This window comes from Crocodylus porosus, unplaced genomic scaffold, assembly GCF_001723895.1.
Source record: "Crocodylus porosus isolate Cpor-Errol unplaced genomic scaffold, CroPor_comp1, whole genome shotgun sequence".
Taxonomy (NCBI): domain Eukaryota; kingdom Metazoa; phylum Chordata; order Crocodylia; family Crocodylidae; genus Crocodylus; species Crocodylus porosus.
The window spans coordinates 34,427,756-34,434,034 of record NW_017728907.1 but is presented as its reverse complement, the minus strand read 5'-3'; the positions used below and the strand labels follow the sequence as shown (position 1 = coordinate 34,434,034).

The 6,279-nt window shown below is 39.2% G+C and overlaps 1 protein-coding gene and 1 long non-coding RNA gene across 6 annotated transcripts in view; both read right to left on the bottom strand.

The window, feature by feature from the left end:
* TGFBR3 (transforming growth factor beta receptor 3) overlaps positions 1-6,279 on the bottom strand; it is a 190,857-nt gene that overhangs the window by 91,275 nt on the left and 93,303 nt on the right. The window lies entirely within an intron of this gene.
* Positions 2,774-6,279, bottom strand: part of LOC109307298 — an 11,626-nt gene continuing 8,120 nt past the window's right edge. Inside the window, exon 3 of the long non-coding RNA XR_002100225.1 lies at positions 2,774-2,991. This is a non-coding gene — a long non-coding RNA (uncharacterized LOC109307298). The remainder of the gene's footprint in view (positions 2,992-6,279) is intronic.

Below are 6,279 nucleotides of genomic sequence, written 5' to 3'. Positions count from 1 at the left end.
CGGAGGGAGACTGAGCTCTCCCCTGCGGCTCCCGGGGGAGAAGGGCCTGGCAGTAGGAGTCTATCTCCTGCTCGCAGTCCCTGATGGCACGCAGTCTCTGGACTGTGGCCTGGAGCTCCTCCAGCTGGCCAATGATCATCTATTAACCCTTAATTTGAACTGAAATTTGATAAGAACTGTGTGATGCAAATCAGTTAACATGTTTTAGAAAATGCTGAGCATGTCTACAAATGGCCATTTAAAAAAAAATAATCACACAGTATTTTATTTTAAAAACCTCAGAATCAGGAGTTTTCTTCCTGAACAAATACAGTAGAATTGTATAACAGAAAAAAAGCCAGAAATGGGAATTACTTCAGAGCTAATAGGACATGAATCACATGCAACTAAGCCCTAAGGTCAGGTACAGACTTTACATTTTTACCAGTATAAGTGATCAGAAACTGGTCTAATACCCATAACAGAACAAAAGTTCAGCACACACAGACTGGCTTAAAAATGGCAGAACAGTTTAAAATCTACCCCCACCCAGGTTAATTTGTGTTCTGTTCACTACTGATTTAAACTACACCGGTTACAGAAAATCATGCAACTCAGACTGATTCTACCTTAGGTTTTTAGAATGTCTGCATCTAGCCTAAAGAACCACATTTCTCAATTTAGTGTGATTATTCATGTAGGGAACACTATATGAAGTGCTTGCAGGATGAGGGCCAGCAGAGCAGCTACAAAATATTTCCAGGGAAAATATAACACCAATAGGTTTTATATATACATATTTTCAAGTTAAACAGTTAAACAAGTTCTTGCAGGAAATCTGTTGGTGGAATTTTAGAGGCCTCCTTGATAATTTAACACAATAAGGCTATAATTTAGCCATATTTTTATGAAGACAATAAGGCCACTTGTTAAAAAGATCTCATTATTTGCTCTGGTTCTCAGTTAGAACATATTTTAACATAATTATGTGAGAGCAGTAAAAGATGTGAAGGGGAGATACATAATGCAAGAGAAATTGACCAGTATGGCAATTCAAGCTGCAAGGCTATAGAGTCAAGGTTATTTCAAGCACAAAGATAGAGCTGCATGTTATAGTGTTTTCCCACTGTACAGTTCTGAACCATCATCAAATCAATCCTAGCGAAGTTAACAGCTATTACTCTCATGCTCATTACGTGAATGGTAGATAAAACACTGGGTATGATAAAAACAGTTCTGTATTTTAAAAAGTGTCCAAGCAACTGTTAAAGAGACACTGTCATAAACTACTTTTAATTTGTTTATGAAAGTTGCCTAGATTTCAGATGCTACACTCAGCCTAAAGACTCACATTATTTTTGAAATGTTACCACTGAATTCATTTTTCTTTTTTCTTTGTTTTTTTAAAGAAAGTTTTTCTTCTCCCCAGGTGCTGTATGAAGTCTCAGACAAACAAGGGAAATTGACTAATTGATTATGGAAGGGAAATAGTGAAACTAAACATGCACCAAGTGTTGTCAAATGCACAAAGTAAAACACATTAAAAATATGATAGCATTTTTCCTCTTCTAGTCTCTTCCTGTTGTGGTAATATTATGTACAACTTGTCAAATGTAGAAAGATGTATGATTTTTTTCCATCTAGTGGTGCTCCTTTAAATCAGGACTGATGCAGGAGGTTGAAAGAGGGAATTTCTTACTCGTGGGGAAATTATCTGACTACTGTCAACCTGTTGGTTCAAAGAGCTACTCCAGACAGGAATATGAACTGACAATGAGAAGTGCTACCTTAAAAACAATAAAAAGGTTAAGAAAGAGTCAAAAGCTGAATTGGAACCTACTCAACCTATCCATGTTGTGAATGTGCCCCTAGAGCTTTCACAACTTTCTAAATCGCTTTTCCCATTAAAAGGGCAATTGAAGAAAAAGGAGCAATCATCAAAGTTCTGGTATACACTACAAGTTTTGCTGCATAGCTATGTTGGCTATGGGTGTGGAAAGATCACATCTCCTTCCTGATGCAGTTCTGCCAACAATATTCCTAAGTGTGAACGCTGCTATGTGGGCAATTATTTCAGCTGGAGAGCCACTTAAGGAGTTTTGGTAAGCTGTTGAGGGCTATAAGGATACACCTCTTGTCAAACTGTTAAGCCCTGTCCCTTGAGCAGTGTCCTGCCCCCTGACTGCCATCTTGGGACTGGAAGTTCCACCTCTAATCCCTGACTTTTCCCACCAGAAGTCTCTCCCCTTCCTCCAGAAGTACTCCTAAGGGGGTTGGGGCGGGGGCGGTGTTGGTTGTGGTCTTGGAACTGGAAATCCCTAGTCACATGCTCCATGACATAAGGCCCACAGATCCAACACCACAGAATCCTCTGCCCCTATCACATGGTCCCTGACATTAGAAGGTTCTCACTTGACTGGGAAACACTTCCCCTATAGAAGGCCTGCCCGCTTGGTGTATGGCCTGCTCTTGGGGCCCCGGAAGTTCTACTTCCTAAGTGGAGCGTCAAGGCCTGGAAAAAAAATGAGAAAAATTGGGGGGGGAAAAAGTTTTTTTTCCCCAATGACTTTTTTGGGGGGTTTTGGAAAAATTGAAAATTTTGGAGAAGTTAAAAAACCTCTTATGAAATATTTTCTTTTAGAATGATGAATAAAATGTTTAAGACAAGGCATTCATATATTGCTACCCTTTGTTCCCCCAAAATGTTTTCCAATAACTATGTAATAGGAAGACTTTTATGTAAGACTATCTACAGTATCAGATCATTACAATTCCTGTATCCAGAGGACAAGCACTACAGTATAACTCTCAAATGCAAGAACATATTGCATTTCTGCCCCTAGGGGGCACTGCCATTTTCACAAGAGAAGAAAGAAGGATTCAATGCCTTCTTTGCTTGTGGACTTCCTCTATTGTTGACTTTTGATCTAGAGATTGGTGGATCTGCTCCTGTCCTCCTGACCAGGCCTCAAAGGACTGGAAGTGGACACTGGCAGCAGCATCCATTTGTTCCTATACAGATTCGAAACAAGGAGCTCATGAATGCTGTGTGCCCCTGGAGGCTGGGGAGAGCATGGCAACTGCCCACAGGCAGTGGCAATGGTGTCGGCAGCAGGGGTGTGGTGGTGGCAAGTGGAGAGATTGCGCAAGTGGCTGCGGTGGTGTTGGCAGTGGAAGGAGAAAGGGGGAGTAGCGAATGCTGACCAGCAGTCAGCAACCACCCGCAAACGCCACTGACAGCATCAGTGGTGACCAGCAGCTATCGGGGACCACCTGCAGACGCTGCTGGCAGTGTCAGCGGCGGGGGGGAGTGGGGGGGAAGGGGTGGTGAGCGGCAACCACCCATAGGCACCATCAGCAGCATTGGAGTAGCTTTTCGTAGGGGGTGCACCAGCATGCACCCACTACACATCACCAATGAAAGACCTTATTGCCCTGCTTTCTCAAAAGTCTCAGGAGAGGAGACAGACCAAGTCTAAAGGTTTTGGAACTGGAAGGAACCTGCCTCCTCCTGGCCCTGTGACCTTGAGATCCACAGAAGTACAGAAGCAGCACAAAGGAGCTGAAAGAAAGTATACTTCTTTATTGAAAGGTAAGAGTTTAAATTTCTCTGAATTCATTGTATTAAACTATATTTTAGCTGCATTAGTATTTTCATAACCTATGTAATTCATAATTGAATTCCTACTAATCTAATGTTGTGTGACAAATCACACAACCTTAGCAGTGAGGTGAAGCCTGCAGGGCAGGGAAGTTGTTCACAGTTAACTCTGAGGAGGCTTCTCCATCCATTACTAAATTTATACATCCTGTAGCTTAGTGTTTATATATGGAAGCAAGCCACTAAATTACATTTTTCTTTTTTCTCCCTCATCAAAATGATGCACCAACTTTTAGCATATGGAAGTATTTCCACACTGCAAGTTATCCTGTGGAAAAAAAAAAATGTGATTTGCTTATACTGTCAAATGAAATATGCATTTCCAAATGCTACTAGGATGACCAAACACATCTTGTATGTAAGAAGTGTTCTGCAAATATTAAAAAATCCTTCATGGGTGTAAGTGAGGAGGAGGTAGATCGTGATGATGGAAGTGCAAGTAGCTCTTTCCAACATTCTCAGTCCAGAAGTCCTCCTACTGTTGCTGCTGCTGCTTCTTCTATAACATCAGCATCACAAAAGGATGCCCAATCAACATCCTTAAGTAAACAAATATTGCAACCAACTATATACAAAAGACTCTCAATAGCTTCACTTGTAGACAAGATAATACCTGAAGATCAGGAAAAAATTGACCAAGCTCTTCCAAGATCAATATATTCTTCTGGGATGCCATTGTCAATAACTGAAAATGTGTACTGCCAGGAAGCTTTTAAATTACTAAGACCATCATACTGTTTGCCCAGCAGACATTCTTTGAGCAAGCCTCTTTTAGAGTCAGAATATGAATGTGTAATGCAATCTGTGCAAGGAAAAACTCAACAAAGCACTGTGTCTTGTAGTACTTACAGATGGATAAACAAGTGTGCGGGGAATCATAAACTTTGTAATAACAACACCTCAACCAGTTTTTCACCAAAGCATTGAGCAGGAGAGAACAGGCATACTGCAGAATATATCAGTAGTAAAATATGTGAAGCCCTACAGAAGATTGGGAGTGGTAAAGTATTTGCTTTGACAATGCAAGTAATGTGAAAGCAGCATGGGAGATCATAATGGATAAATATCCACATATTATTGCAATAGTATGTGCATCCGATGGGCTAAACTTGCTTCTTAACAACATCATGAAGTTGGACATTTTGCAAAAGATCTATAGAAGAGCAAAAGATGGGGTGGAGTGGTGATCTCATTTGAAAGTTTACTGAAAAATAAAGAAGCTCTTCAAGAAACAGTAATAACTGAGGATCTTAAAGTACCCAGAAGTGTAAGAAACACTGTACTTAATGAGGATGTCTTCTAGGTTCAGCTGCAGAACTCCCTGAAGATTTTAAAGCCAATTTCTTCAGTATTCACTGCATCTGAATCAGACAGGGCACTTTTGTCAGATATTCCTTACCATATGACCCAGATAAAATCAACTGTTTTTGAGAATCTAAGTGGATCTCTGCTTACAAGTACAGAAGAAAAAAAAAAGTGAAGGACTTTATTAACAAGCAGGAAGGATTTTGTTGCCAGTTAATTCATGCTGCTGCAAATATCTTGGATCCAAGATTCAAAGCCAGAAATGTTAGTGATGATAGCACTGCTACTGCACTTGACTGATTACAAAACAAGCAACACGCTTAGGACTTCATGTTGGAAAGGTACATTCAAATGTTGCAGAATATATAATATCTTCAGGTATTTGGTCCAGGAATGCAGTCTGGGACTCTGCCAAGCATACCTCTTCTGCAACATGGTGGCAAGGCCTTTGCACAACACAGCCTATGGCTCTTCTTGCTTCTGACCTGCTTCAGATTCCTCCATCTTCTGCAGCATGTGAAAGAAACTGGTCTATGTTTGGAAATACTCACACCAAATCAAAAAATAAACTATCATGTGAAAGAGTAGAGAAGCTTGTCTCAATCCAAACAAACCTTCAGTTTTCAGGAGTCCATGAAGATGGTAAAAATGAAGGATCAGAAGAAGCAGAAACTGCTGATAGTGATAGCTCAGAAAAAAATCAAACTGATTAGACAAAGTTTCACTGAAAACAAATTTTGCTACATGAGTCTTGGTTTTTTCTCTCCCCTCTTTCTCAGCTCTTTTTCTAAAAACGAGTGCTTTCTGTATCTGCTTAACACTGTGGAGGGGACTTAATCCAGAGTACATAATAACTTTCTTTGTTTTACTATAATGTTGATGGTTTCTTCTATTTTCAACTTTAATTTTTGCCTGCTTCTCATAAACTGGCAAAAATTAAGAGATGCTAGATTCCTTAGTTCAGCAGCTTGCAGCTCCATATGTAACTAAAATTTTAAAATTTTAAAGTAAATTCAATTAGTAAATTTGTAATTGTCTGAATAAAATATACTTTTAAATTTAATAAATATACCAAACATGATAATTTTATGAGCAAACCAAGTTATACATAATATATTTTATGTTCTTAAAGTAGCAAAGTGAATTCAGATCTGTAAAGGGTGCTAAGAAAATAAGTATTGCATATTTCAATTTTTCCCAAAATTTCCGTTTCCCATAGAAAATGGGAAAATACTTTTTTATTTAATAAATATACCAAACATGATAATTTTATGAGCAAACCAAGGTATACATGATACATTTAATGTTCTTAGAGTAGCAAAGTGAATTTATAT